General features: G+C 45.3%; 1 protein-coding gene across 3 annotated transcripts in view; it reads left to right on the plus strand.

Annotated features, from left to right (window-relative positions):
- Window positions 1–14,358, plus strand: part of HTR1E (5-hydroxytryptamine receptor 1E) — a 311,004-nt gene that overhangs the window by 217,066 nt on the left and 79,580 nt on the right. For all 3 annotated transcript variants that reach the window (XM_073673157.1, XM_073673158.1, XM_073673159.1), the window contains exon 2: window positions 10,718–10,856. The gene's annotated coding sequence lies outside the window, so the exon portion shown is untranslated. The remainder of the gene's footprint in view (window positions 1–10,717; window positions 10,857–14,358) is intronic.

Here is a 14,358-nt window from a genome sequence, read left to right on the forward strand (position 1 = left end):
CACGGGCCACAGTCTCTGCACCACTTCTCGATGGTTCCCCTCATGCCTACCCAGTGGAACCGCTCGCGCAGCAGGAACTCCAGCTTTTTCCACCCGAAGTGTCCAGCTCCGTCGTGGTATGCCTCCATCACCATGGCTGCGTCTCTTCGTGGCACCACTACTTGCCAGAGTAGTTCATGCGTCCGGGAGTTGACCATTCTGCGGCACAACTTCCCCTTGTAAAGGAATAGTCGACTCTTCTCCGCCCATAGTTGTTTGGCTTCCTCCGGAGCGTCTGGTTCAAGTCGAGCCTCCGGCCAAGTCAGCATCTCCTTCACCAGTCGGACGGCAGGGTCGCTGTCTTGCGTTTCCGCCCAGTTGTAGTGGGGTAAGGGGTTCAACGTAGCAGCCTGTTTACCCCTTACCCGGTGGGAATACTGGATAGTCCCATGACGGTGGAACGCAGGGAGTTCAACTTCTTCCAGTCCCTCCGGATCTTCTCCTTCGTCCGGCAGGTTGGGCATCCTGGACAGGGCATCCGCGTTAGTATTGGAGCGTCCTGCCCGGTATTTGATTGTGAACTCGTAGTTGGACAGACGGGCCATCCACCTCTGCTCCAGGGCACCGAGTCTTGCCGTGTCCAGGTGTATCAACGGGTTGTTATCCGTGTATACGGTGAACCGGGAAGAAGCGAGGTAATGCCTAAAGCGCTCGGTGACTGCCCATACCACGGCCAGGAACTCTAGCTTAAATGAGCTGTAATTCTCGGGGTTCCTTTCGGTGGGTCGCAGTTTTCGGCTGGCATAGGAGATCACTCGTTCTCTCCCCTGCTGAATCTGGGATAGTACGGCTCCTAGCCCGATGTTACTGGCGTCGGTGTAGAGGATGAAGGGCTGGCTATAGTCTGGGTACGCCAAGATTTCATCCCCCGTGAGGGCCATCTTCAGCTGGCGGAAGGACTCTTCTTCTAGCTCTTCCCATTTGAAGGGCGGCTTCTGGTTCTTGGCCTTCCGGGACTGGCCTATCAGGAGGTCCTGCATAGGCGCTGCCTTTTTGGTGAAACCGGGAATAAACCTTCGGTAGTAGCCTACCAACCCTAGGAACTGCCGCACTTCTTTTACGCTGGAGGGGCTTGGCCATCCCTTAATTGCGGTGATCTTATCGGGGTCGGGAGCCACTCCGTCAGCGCTCACCACGTGTCCCAGGTATTGCACCTTTGGTTTCAGGAGGTGACACTTGGAGGGTTTCACCTTTAGGCCGTAACTCGCCAGAGCTTCGAACACCTCCGCCAGGTGTTTCAGGTGGTCCTCATAAGTTTTGGAGTATACGATGACATCGTCCAGGTACAACAGGACCGTCTCGAAGTTTCTGTGGCCCAGACAGCACTCCATTAATCGTTGGAAGGTTCCTGGGGCGTTGCAGAGTCCGAACGGCCTGCAGGTGAACTCACTAAGTCCCATCGGGGTGGTGAATGCGGTCTTCTCCCGGTCCGCCTCTGCTACAGGAACCTGCCAGTACCCGCTAGTGAGATCCAAGGTAGAGAAGAAGTTAGCAGATCTTAAAGCAGCCAATGACTCCTCTATCCTTGGTAAGGGGTACGCATCCTTGTGTGTGATACGGTTGATTTTCCGGTAATCTACACACATCCTCATGGTGTTGTCTTTCTTTTTGACTAAAACTAGTGGGGCTGCCCAGGGGCTACAGCTATCCCGGATTACCCCAGCCTCCTTCATGTCTTTAAGCATCCCCTTGGCGTGTTGGTAATGTGCAGGGGGTACGGGTCGATACCTCTCTTTTATGGGAGGATGATCTCCCGTGGGGATGCGGTGTTCTACCCCCTTGACTCGCCCGAAGTCTAACGGGTGTTTACTAAACACTCTCTCATACTCTTGAACCACCCGATAGACTCCTTGTTTCTGATGTGGGGGAGTGGAATCAGTACCCAAATGTAGTTGCTGACACCAGTCCTCCATGTCTTTCTTAGAGCCGTTACCTTCCTCCGGGTGAGATGGAGGCAAGGGTTCCACAGATTGTATAGAATTTTGATTAGTGGTATATAATTTGGCTAGCGTGGCATACCGGGGCAGGTACACTTCCCTCTCCCCGATATTTATTATGCGAATGGGCACCCTCCCATGGCGTACATTGACCACCCCCCGTGCTGTCAAAATGGTGGGCCTACTGTCTGAGTAAACTGGTTCTACCATTGCCTGGTAATCTCTTCCTCTCAGACCAATAGCTGCCCGGCACCAAATCATCATTTCACTTTTTGGGGGCATGGCAATAGGAAAAGGGTCACACATTCTTACGCTACCAATCTCACCGCCGGAGAGTTCCACTTGTTGCCGTTGCATCAGTGCCCGGATCTCTTTCTGGAGCACCCGCTGCTCGCCGGAGCTGGCGTTCTTGGCAACCTGCTGTAAAAGGAAAATCACCTCTGCAAGACAATTTTCAATTACGTTAGTTCCTAGAATTATTTTTGGGTGACTCTCATGTTTATCAATATCTACAATGATCAGTCCCTGTGCGGCCAGTTCGACTCTACCGATTTTGAGGGCCACCTCCTTAAATCCGATCTGTGGCACGGGCTGGCCATTGCTGGCGATGATACTCAAGTCGTCGTCAGGGTAGTGGGTAATATCCGAGTCATTCCAGTACTGCTTGAAGAGCACGTACGGGATGGTGGTGACCTGTGACCCGGTATCCAGTAGGGCACTCATGGGAATGCCATCCAGTACCACAGGCAAGACTGGACGTCCTCCCACATATCTGTCGCGCCAGTTCGATGGGCCTGGTGATCTTTTTCCTGGGGGTTGGCGCTCTACCCCAGGTTGTGCCCGTTTAAAGAACAGTACCTTTCCATATGTCCGGGTTGATTGCAGCGGCGGCAGATGGGTCGTCCGTCCTCGCTGTATCGGTCACTGGGTCTTCCTCTGGCCGGTGGGGTCCTCCTTGGTCGACGCCACGGGATGTCCTCCGGTCCGGATGCCAGCTGGATCTTCCCTGGGGTGGAAACCTGTAAAGACTGCACAGTTCGGGTTAGCGCAGCAACGCTCTTAGCTAGCTCTTGGACCTGATGGTGTAGGTCTGGAGCCGGGTCATTGTCCAAAGCCTGCGCATCAGCTCCCACAGGCCCTGCTAACAAGGGCGCCGCCTCCTGGTAGTAAGTGGTAGTGGGGCGTCTGTGGGTCACAACGCCACCTGGTGCCGGTTCTCGGAGCACCCGGATGGCTCTGTCCTTGAACTGTGCAAAGTCCAGATGGGGATCCTGTAAGGCCATTGCCCGCAACTGGGTTCGGTGGGCATTACAATATAAACCCTCTATAAATTGTTCAGTCAACAGCCTGTCCTCATTTCCCACCCCATCAGGGTCGGTCTGCTTTATGGCCCTCAGGGCCTCTTGTAGGTTTAGTGCATAGTCCCTTATACTCTCATGCGCTCGCTGCTTGCACCCGTAGAATCTAAGCTTAATCTCGGCTGAGGTGCGGGTATCAAAGGTGTCCTTCAGCCGGGTTAGTATCCCTGCGACAGTCTTCCTCCCAGGTGGCCAGGATTTTACTTCCCTTTTGGCTGCCCCGGTTAGTTGGGCCACCAGGATGCTCACTTTTTGCTCTTCTGTGAGGGGGTACACCTGGAAGAGGCTATCCAGCTTTTCTCTAAAGTCATGCAGGGTATGTGACTCCCCTGAGTACTGGGGTAGCCAAGCTGCTCCCGGGATATAGGGCATGGTGAAGGGCATAACTGCAGCAGCGGTAGCGCTGGCGGGGGTTGGGGCAGTGAAGCTCTCCTCCGTATCCGACATCTTCCTCCCCCCTAGTGGACCGTGGCCTACCTTGCGATGATCCTGTTCCGTAGGCCGCGGCTCCGCAGTGGATCGTCAGGGTTGAGGACCTTCCGTCGCGCTCCTGTGACGTCGGCGTCTGCTGGGCTCCTTCCAGGACCTTACGCAACGTCCGGACGTGAGGCGGGGCTTCAGTTCTCGCGCGCTTTCGGAGTCCACGCCCCTCTTCTTCCCGCGCGGCGTCCCCAAGATGGCGTCCAACGGCGGGAAAACTCCACGGATGGCGGGAAGAAGGCCGAAGATGGCGCCGGATGGCGGGAAACTTCACCGATGGCGGGAAGAAGGTAGAAGATGGCGCCGGATGGCGGGAAACCTCCACGGATAGCGGGAATCTTCACCACTGGTAAGTTTGAACAGTCTTTGCTTTTCAGGCACGCAGTACCCGGTGGTTGCGGGCACGAAATCCTGCCGACTACGCCAAAGTTGACGCGCCCCTGGGCCTGTGTCGCGCTGCGTTGCGCATGCAGGAGCCTACCCGGAGCCGGATCAGTGGAGGGTTGTAGTCTCGTGGCGGTGACCCGGTCCGTGCCCAGGGAGTCAAACTAGACGGCAGTCTATTAGTAGTAAATAGTTGATGACTACGCCACCCGTTGAGTGCAGCCAGGGAGCTGCTGCTGCAGGGCAGACCGCTGAGGCCGGTGGTAGGATTGTGCAGCGTGATAGTATAACCCCCAACGGGAGGGGTATGGCCTCAGGGCAGCCGACGTGGATGATGGGGGTAGCAGGAACTACTCAGAGACGGTACGGTGTAGTTCAGGGTCTTTACTGGTAACAACGATAGACCCTCCCGGAGTACTTGCTAGCAAACGGGGCCTGGTCAGTCTTTGAGCAGATGGGATCTCCCCTGGCCAGGCGTAGTTGTAGGCCTCACAAACTGACTGTACTCTTCTGGCTACCTTGCTAGAAGCTGATGTAAGTAGCCCACGTCCCCGAGTGTACCGTGTGGTGCTCACCCGTATGGCCGGTGACTCGGGGCCTTCTAATGGCTTCCGCTCCACGATGGCGGTGCTGGTCCCACGCGTGTGACCGTGCCTTCGGGCTTCTGGGCCAGAGGACCTGAAATCCCCTGCCTGACGGATTCTGCTGCTGGGTAGAAGTTAGTCCCCACAGCCTCGGACTCCGGGTCCGGTAAAGAATCTTCTTAGTCAGGGCGAGCGCTGCAGCTGCCAGCCCCTGACTCCTTGGAACTCTCCTGTTTCCTATGCTGCTTCTTGTCTCCACTCTCCTTGTCTGACTCACCCTGCCTCAGCCCCGGGTTTATACAGGGGAAGTTCTTCCCCTCCCAAGACTGGGCAGGAGGTGTGGCATGCACAGGCTCCCTGACCAAAGGACCTCCCACCTGCTCTCAGACATAACATTACATTACTGTGGAAAACCAGACCCCTGGGGTGCCACAATTACATCTGCAGAAAATATTCTATTTTTATTGCTGCACCATTCCTTCCAGTCAGAACCTTCTATTTTTTTGCCTTAGACTATAATGGATAAAGAGCTCTGCCTAATACTTAGATTTGCCTTTGCTGTTTTAAGTGTCTGCTTTAGATTTAAATTGTTTTATTTTCTGCTTGCTCATTGTATCTTTGACTTTAAAAATTCATCCTTCGTTTATTTTTTCCTGGAAAAATATTTCTAGTCTGTAAATCTACAGTAAACTTTTATGTAAGATGAGTATTAACCATTATTGGCTGCCTAAAGTAGATAATATCTTTATTCTACATAGTTTCCATGGTGATTGCCTTCACAGTATCAAAGCTTACAATTACAATGCACTCTCCAATGGCAGTTTTGTGATAAGTACTTGTCTCTTAGTGTTCATTATCTAAGACTAGTCGTAAAGAATTTCAGATGAAAACTCATGGGACATAATGCAAAACATGGCCAGTGTATCGACATGTAGACATTTCAACATCCAAAGAATGCCGACCTTGTGTGAAATACAAGAAGGGCGCCAGTTAGGATACATTTTATTCAAATGCCTCCTGCGTTAGCTATTTAGTTGTAAAAGGTAAGTATACAGTACAGACCAAAAGTTTGGACACACCTTCTCATTTAATGATTTTTCTGTATTTTCATGACGATTAAAATTGTACATTCACGCTGAAGGCATCAAAACTATGAATTAACACATGTGGAATTATATACTTAACAAAAAAGTGAGAAACAACTGAAAATATTATTATTATTATTATTTATTATTATTCTAGGTTCTTCAAAGTAGCCACCTTTTGCTTTGATGACTGCTTTGCACACTCTTGGCATTCTCTTGATGAGCTTCAAGAGGTAGTCACCGGAAATGGTCTTCCAACAATCTTGAAGGAGTTCCCAGAGATGCTTAGCACTTGTTGGCCCTTTTGCCTTCACTCTGCAGTCCAGCTCACCCCAAACCATCTCGATTGGGTTCAGGTCTGGTGACTGTGGAGGCCAGGTCATCTGGCGTAGCACCCCATCACTCTCCTTCTTGATCAAATAGCCCTTACACAGCCTGGAGGTGTGTTTGGGGTCATTGTCCTGTTGAAAAATAAATGATGGTCCAACTAAACGCAAACCGGATGGAATAGCATGCCGCTGCAAGATGCTGTGGTAGTCATGCTGGTTCAGTATGCCTTCAATTTTGAATAAATCCCCAACAGTGTCACCAGCAAAGCACCCCCACACCATCATACCTCCTCCTCCATGCTTCACGGTGGGAACCAGGCATGTAGAGTCCATCCGTTCACCTTTTCTACGTTGCACAAAGACACGGTGGTTGGAACCAAAGATCTCAAATTTGGACTCATCAGACCAAAGCACAGATTTCCACTGGTATAATGTCCATTCATTGTGTTCTTTAGCCCAAGCAAGTCTCTTCTGCTTGTTGCCTGTCCTTAGCAGTGGTTTCCTAGCAGCTATTTTACCATGAAGGCCTGCTGCACAAAGTCTCCTCTTAACAGTTGTTGAAGAGATGTGTCTGCTGCTAGAACTCTGTGTGGCATTGACTTGGTCTCTAATCTGAGCTGCTGTTAACCTGCGATTTCTGAGGCTGGTGACTCAGATAAACTTATCCTCAGAAGCAGAGGTGACTCTTGGTCTTCCTTTCCTGGGGTGGTCCACATGTGAGCCAGTTTCTTTGTAGCGCTTGATGGTTTTTGCAACTGCACTTGGGGACACTTTCAAAGTTTTCCCAATTTTTCGGACTGACTGACCTTCATTTCTTAAAGTAATGATGGACACTCGTTTTTCTTTACTTAGCTGCTTTTTTCTTGCCATAATACAAATTCTAACAGTCTATTCAGTAGGACTATCAGCTGTGTATCCACCAGACTTCTGCACAACACAACTGATGGTCCCAACCCCATTTATAAGGCAAGAAATCCCACTTATTAAACCTGACAGGGCACACCTGTGAAGTGAAAACCATTTCCGGTGACTACCTCTTGAAGCTCATCAAGAGAATGCCAAGAGTGTGCAAAGCAGTCATCAAAGCAAAAGGTGGCTACTTTGAAGAACCTAGAATATAAGACATATTTTCAGTTGTTTCACACTTTTTGTTAAGTATATAATTCCACATGTGTTAGTTCATAGTTTTGATGCCTTCAGTGTGAATGTACAATTTTCATAGTCATGAAAATACAGAAAAATCTTTAAATGAGAAGGTGTGTCCAAACTTTTGGTCTGTACTGTACATGAATTTATGTTACTCTCATGACATATTATATAGCAATCTATTAACATCTAATCATGTATTATAATGTGCCGTACACAAAAAAACGTCACTACAAAAAATAATCATGTCAGTTTCTAGATTACAGCTCTGCAAGCTGGAGAGACACAGATTGGACACCAGTAGTACAAAAGTATAATATTTGAAAACTGCTGAAAAAAAGCTAAACAAAACAATAAACCACATACACAGGTGCTTCTCACAAAATTAGAATATCATCAAAAAGTTAATTTATTTCAGTTCTTCAATACAAAAAGTGAAACTCATATATTATATAGAGTCATTACAAACAGAGTGATCTAGTTCAAGTGTTTATTTCTGTTAATGTTGATGATCATGGATTACAGCCAATGACAACACAAAAGTCATTATCTCAGTAAATTAGAATACTTTATAAAAACAGCTTGAAAAATGTTTTTAAAATCCAAAATGTTGGCCTACTCAAATGTATGTTCAGTAAATCACTCAATACTTGGTCGGGGCTCCTTTTGCATCAATTACTGCATCAATGCGGTGTGGCATGGAGGCAATCAGCCTGTGGCACTGAGGTGTTATGGAAGCCCAGGTTGCTTTGATAGCAGCCTTCAGCTTGTCTGCATTGTTGGGTCTGGTGTCTCTCATCTTCCTCTTGACAATACCCCATAGATTCTCTATGGGGTTAAAGTCAGGAGAGTTTGCTGGCCAATCAAGCACAGTGATACTGTTGTTTTTAAACCAGGTATTGGTACTTTTGGCAGTGTGGACAGGTGCCAAGTCCTGCTGGAGAATGAAATTTCCATCTCCAAAAAGCTTGTCAGCAGGGGGAAGCATGAAGTGTTCTAAAATTTCCTTGTAGATGGCTGCACTGACTTTGGTCTTGATAAAACACAGTGGACCTACACCAGCAGATGACATGGCTCCCCAAACCATCACTGATTGTGGAAACTTCACACTAGACCTCAAGCAGCTTGGATTGTGTGCCTCTCCACTCTTCCTCCAGACTCTGGGACCTTGATTTCCAAATGAAAATTGGAACTCTGGGACCTTGTGGAGTGTGTCAATGACTGCCTTCTGGATATCAGTCTAGTCAGCAGTCTTCCCCATGATTGTGGGGCCTACTGAAACAGACTAAGGGACTTTTTTTAAATGCTTAGGAAGCCTTTGCAGGTGTTTTTTGTTAATTATTTTAATTTACCGAGATAATGACTTCTGTGTTTTTATTAGCTGTAAGCCATAATCATCAACATTAACAGAAATAAACACTTGAAATAGTTCTCTCTGTTTGTAACGACTGTATATAATATATGAGTTTTACTTTTTGTAGTGAAGAACTGAAATAAATTAACTTTTTGATGATATTCTAATTTAGTGAGATGCACCTGTATATATTTTAGTAGATCGGTTCACTCGGCTGTACATAGAGGTAAACACAGGAACACTCTCTCTTTAAATCTTCCAATGGTTTATTAAGAGCACTGCATAAACCACGGCAATGTTAGCAAAACAAACACAACCTTCCCAGCCCAACAGGAAAAACAAAACATAACATATGGCACGGTCCTTATTGCTACAGGTAACCGCCCGCTTCAGGAACAAACAACCCAAGGTTTAGCTTTCCTTCACATGACAATACAGCTCCAGAGCTTGTGCCTCCAGACCCACCCCACACCAAATGCTCTAAAAGGCTGGTAATTTATCCTCTGACCTCCTCCCTCTTTACAGGTGTGTAATCACCCTAGCACTAAACATGGCTGATTAACCCCTCTCATCACTTTGTGTGCTGGAACATTTTTTCCATGTTTCTTTACTGGAGCTAACAATCTCAGTGCTACATATCTCCCCTCCAGTACTTTGCCAGCGACTTTGTCACAACATATATATATATATATATATATATATATATATATATATACATACAGCTCTGGCAAAAATTAAGAGACCACTGAACAGTTTTCTATTGGAAAGCATGGAAAAACTGGTGGAAAGCATGGCAAGAAGCATGAAAGCTGTGATTAAAAATCATGGTTAGTCCACCAAATATTGATTTCTGAACTCTTACTGAGTTAAAACATGAGTAATTTGAGGTCTGAAAGCACTGTTTCTTTTTTAGTATTTTGACGCTTTATCATTTGCTGCAAATAAATACAAAATTTTTAGCTTTGAATTTCGGAGACATGTTGTCAGTAGTTTATAGAATAAAACAACAATGTACATTTTACTCAAAAATATTCAGTACCTATAAAGAGAAAAATCAGAGAAACTGAAAATTTTGCAGTGGCCTCTTAATTTTTTCCAGAGCTGTATATATATGTATACTATATATACTGTGTATATGTATATATATTTATATATGTATATTTAGACCGCTTTTCCAACTTAACTTCTTTGTGGAATGAATTTAAAAAGTTTTTTAAAACATTGCTTATACGTTGATATGATGGTCCTATAATTTATTTTTACAATTTGATTGGTGCCTATTAACTCATTAATGACATCTTGTTTGGTTGCTGCAGTAGAGAAGGTTCAGCGTTTCACTTTGTCTTTTAAATGCAGGTGCAGACAATCGTATTTTCGCTTAAAGTGTGATTCGATAAAACATCGGATCACACTCAGACCAATGTTATTCTATGGGGCTGTGCATAAGTCCAATTTTTTTCCTCGGACAGACTATGAGGGAAAAATTGCAGCATGTCCAAGTTTTATCCGATATTTGGATCAATGAGTATGTGGAAAACATCGGACTGCACTCGGATGACATCTGTTCAATTTCCACGGACTGATAACATTTTCTCCTCATCTGAGAAAATCGGATCACACTATCATCACATTCTGATCAAAGTTTGATCAGAGCGTGATTTGCATGATCTGATGGTAAAAACTGACATACTGGCTAAACACAGCTGAAAAACAAAAAACACTGATGAATCTCGAATCTATTATTGAGTACTTGAAAGATCACCGACATATAGACCAGTGGTATGCGCAGAAATTATTGACCATGATGACTAAGTAACTAGCCCATCCAAGCATGCTTTCATGCAGTCACATGTTGCGGCAAATCCAGTAAGACCGCAACGTTACACAATGTGACTATCCCATGTGAACGAAGTCTAAGAAATAGGTATACAGACTCCTAATTATTATTATTGAAACTATATTCTTTAAAACACCTATATATTATATAATGGTAATCAGAGAACTGTTTTGCTCTTTTCCAGGTTGATAAGCACTGTGATTCTATGAAGAATGGATCTGACAGGCACTTTGTCCAATATATCACAAAATAAGACAGGAAAATGTGCGCTCAGGAAATATGCAGTCACAACAGTGGACAAACTCCATTTCTTTTCTTTAAAGGTAAATATTGTAAAACAAATCACAAAGTGTAACCATTTGAGCTAAAAAAGAATCTTTATTTCGGTATTAATACTTCAACCCATTGTGCAACACATTTTTCAAAATTCTTTCCTTAGATGCCTTCATCATTATACAGTACAACTTACATGTTGAGCTCAGCAGTGAAATAGCCAAATTATGCAAATTGAGTATTTTTTTTATTTGTCACCATTTCCAAGATTTCTGTCTCCGGTAGTTTGTGACCTGCCGGATCTGTCCAGTGTTTGCTGCAGCGAGCCAGAGATCATAACTCAATACAAGTCTATGAAAGCCTTGTTCTGTCTCTAATAGACTCACATTGAGAGATTGTGATGTAACTTCTGACTTCCGGCCAGTCAGAAGTTGCGGTCACAAGATGGCACCGTTGGACCAGAGATGTACCGAAAAAAGGTGAAGACGCTGGAGGGTGAGTATAAGACCGGGGGCAGGGACCTTACATTGGAAGCACCACTTCAACCCTGAAAAAAAGCAAATGCTGGAGTGGAGCTTTAACAAAGCTGCACATGGTTAACTACTGAATGTGGCAATCACTCATTCACCATCCACAAAAAAAGTTTGGAGACATACATAAATTTAGATTTTCACAAAGTTTCCTGCTTCAGTGTTTTAGATCTTTTAGTCAGATGTTTCTATGGTTACTGAAGTACATTTCTAAGCATTTCATACATTTTTAAACTTTTATTGACAATTGCATCAAGGCTGCATAAAGACTCAATAATTACAATGTTGATCCTTATTTTTGAAGACTTCTGCCATTCACCCTGGCATGCTAGATATAATCTTCTGGGCTAAATCCTGATTTATGACAGCCCATTTTTGTTTAATCAGTGCTTGAAGTTTATCACAGTTGCTGTACTTTTGTTTGTCCACCGGCTTTCCGAGTATTGACCACAGTTTCTCAATAGAGAGAATTTCCTGGACATGAACCTAAAATTTGTTCATCGAGCCACTTACTTAAAGGGAACGTGTCACCTTGGAAAACATCACCTGCAGATATATGGTTAATCTGCAGGTAAATAGCATTGTAGTGATGCCCAATGGCTTTAAATGAACATGAGCTTACTTCCTTCTGGGAGCTGTCCAGTTTCAGTCATGAGGGCATGCATGGATAAATTACAGTCACTGTTCACAGTACCACTCACTATACTGTGAGCAGAGGCAGTAAGCACGTCCCGGCACTTTGATTGACAACTTAATTTGCAGAGCCTATGTGGAGAGCAGACTGTCGACCAAATTGCCAGGGTGTGTTCACAATATAGTGAGCTGAGATGTGAGATGTTTCTCCATTCAACCCCATGACTGAAAGATTGCAGCTCCCACAAAGAAATAAGTTCATTTTCTCCCATTACCCGCACTTACAGTAAGGTAGCAAAGCAGCTTTGAAATACTATTGACCTGCAGATTAAGCCTAAATTTTCAAGTATGTAGCAGTTTCCAAGGTGTCAAGTTCCCTCTAACACTTTTGCAATGTGGAAGGGTGCTCCATCATGCTGAAAAAAGCCTTGGTCATCAAGAAATTGCTCCAGGATCATTGGGAGAAGTTGTGCTTGGAGGATGTTTAGATGCAATTCTTTATTCATGGCAGTGTTCTCAGGTAAAATTGTGAGTGAGTCCACACATGAATGGCATCGGGATGTTTTACTGTTGCTACTAACCAGACCTCATGGTAGTGCTCACCTTTTCTTCTCCAGACAATCATTCATGCAGATGTCCCAAACAGTCTGAAGGGGCTTCATCAAAGTAATTAACGTTACCCCAGTCCTCTGCAGTCCAACCCCTGTACTTCCTGCAGAATGTCAGTCTGATTGGAGCCACATACACGCCACACTGATGCTACGGGCAGGCTGTTGTTGAATTATCCTTTTGTCCATCACGTGAACCCTGACACTGCCTAGCATTTCTGGTTGATGTCATATTTTCTGGGGTTGGCTAAGTTTGTTAAAGTTTAGAAACAATTAAACATAATTCTTGAGTCCAAAATGTATGGTTAACCCAAATGTGGCATGGGCAATTGACATGATAGGGCATGATATAGAAAAGCATAATATCATGAATAAGAATGTGTTACTTGCTAATAGCAGGAGCAGCACAGGCACTGCTTGCAGCAACCATCCAGGCAATAGTATTACCAAATGCAGGCCATATGTTGCCATTTTTTGTCTATGGCAAGTGTAATAGTGGGGAAGTAGTGGAAGGCATAATGTAGCATATGTCCCATCACTCTTCTCAATCACAGCAGGATGTTGTAGCCTCTGAAAGCAACATAATCAGCTGGAGTCAGTGTTCTATTCAACTCACCTCCTCCACTGTCATAACACTTAATGTTGTACATAGCCTAATTTCCAATCCACCTATGACATTTGTCTCTGTTCTGCCTCATTGTCCTCTAACCCACAGCAGCTAAGGGACACCAGAGCAACTTCTTCCTGTTTATTTTTTGGAAAGGATGAACCGTCAGACTTTGTTCACAGAAAACACTGTGCCGAAGGAGATGTAGAACATCATTCTAATTCCAAGCTGTGCTGCAGGCTCTACAAGCAGTGTTGGTAGGAACATTGTCAGTGGTAGTAGAACTCTGATCAAGGGCAAATATCGGGGTGGAACCAGGCAGGGGAAGCAAGGAGCACTGACAATTTCACAAATGGGTGCACTTGTCAACCAAATCAAGGATGACAATAAAGATGATGATGTTTTTGTATGTTGGACAAAACCTGGGAACCAGACAGGGTTGACGGGAAGTTAATGTCATCAGAGGAGGAGGTTGCTATAATCAGTTATGCACAGCACAGATTATGTGTGGCTAAAAAATGTGGCTAAAAGATCCTCTGGGGTAAAGTTAGTTGTTTCTGTGGTCAGCTCAGAAACAGGTGATGCCGTACGTGCTATTGGTGGAGGCGTTTCTATATCAACTGAAAGGTATGGTCACGGTGGTAGAAAGTCATACATGCAGGGTTCTTGTGTGATAAAGTTCTTTTGCACATTGCTGCCAGATGATACTATGGCATTCTACAGGCTGTACAAGATAAAAATAAGACATTGACATTCCGGCTCTTGTAGAATAGGAGCTACGGCTCTCCATCAATGCAAGAAGTGACATCATCTGTTCATTTAGCAAAGTCAAGCCAACCAGCAATCAGAGCCAGCCTCGAATTGTCCTTCTCCCCTTCTCGCCATGATTATCTTTCTATCAACCAAGCTGCACCTTTAGGTTTACGTGGTCAGTGTCATCATCACCACCATCATCATAGTCATCATCCTCTACTGTGAGTTGTACTCCATTAATACCTCCTCCTTCTCCTCCGTTGCAATGGAAAATATACATCCTAAGTTGTGTTACTAGGACTCAACCAAACTCTCTCAGTCATTTGTTGGTTTGCCAACTAAACTCGCACCTTATCAAGTGGCTGGTGTTGCAGTTGCTGTCTTACAAGTTTGTGGATTCTGATAACTTTTGAAACAAAAA

This window comes from Phyllobates terribilis, unplaced genomic scaffold, assembly GCF_046119375.1.
Source record: "Phyllobates terribilis strain yellow unplaced genomic scaffold, ASM4611937v1 Scaffold_3__8_contigs__length_932513732, whole genome shotgun sequence".
In the NCBI taxonomy this organism is placed as follows: Eukaryota; Metazoa; Chordata; class Amphibia; order Anura; family Dendrobatidae; genus Phyllobates; species Phyllobates terribilis.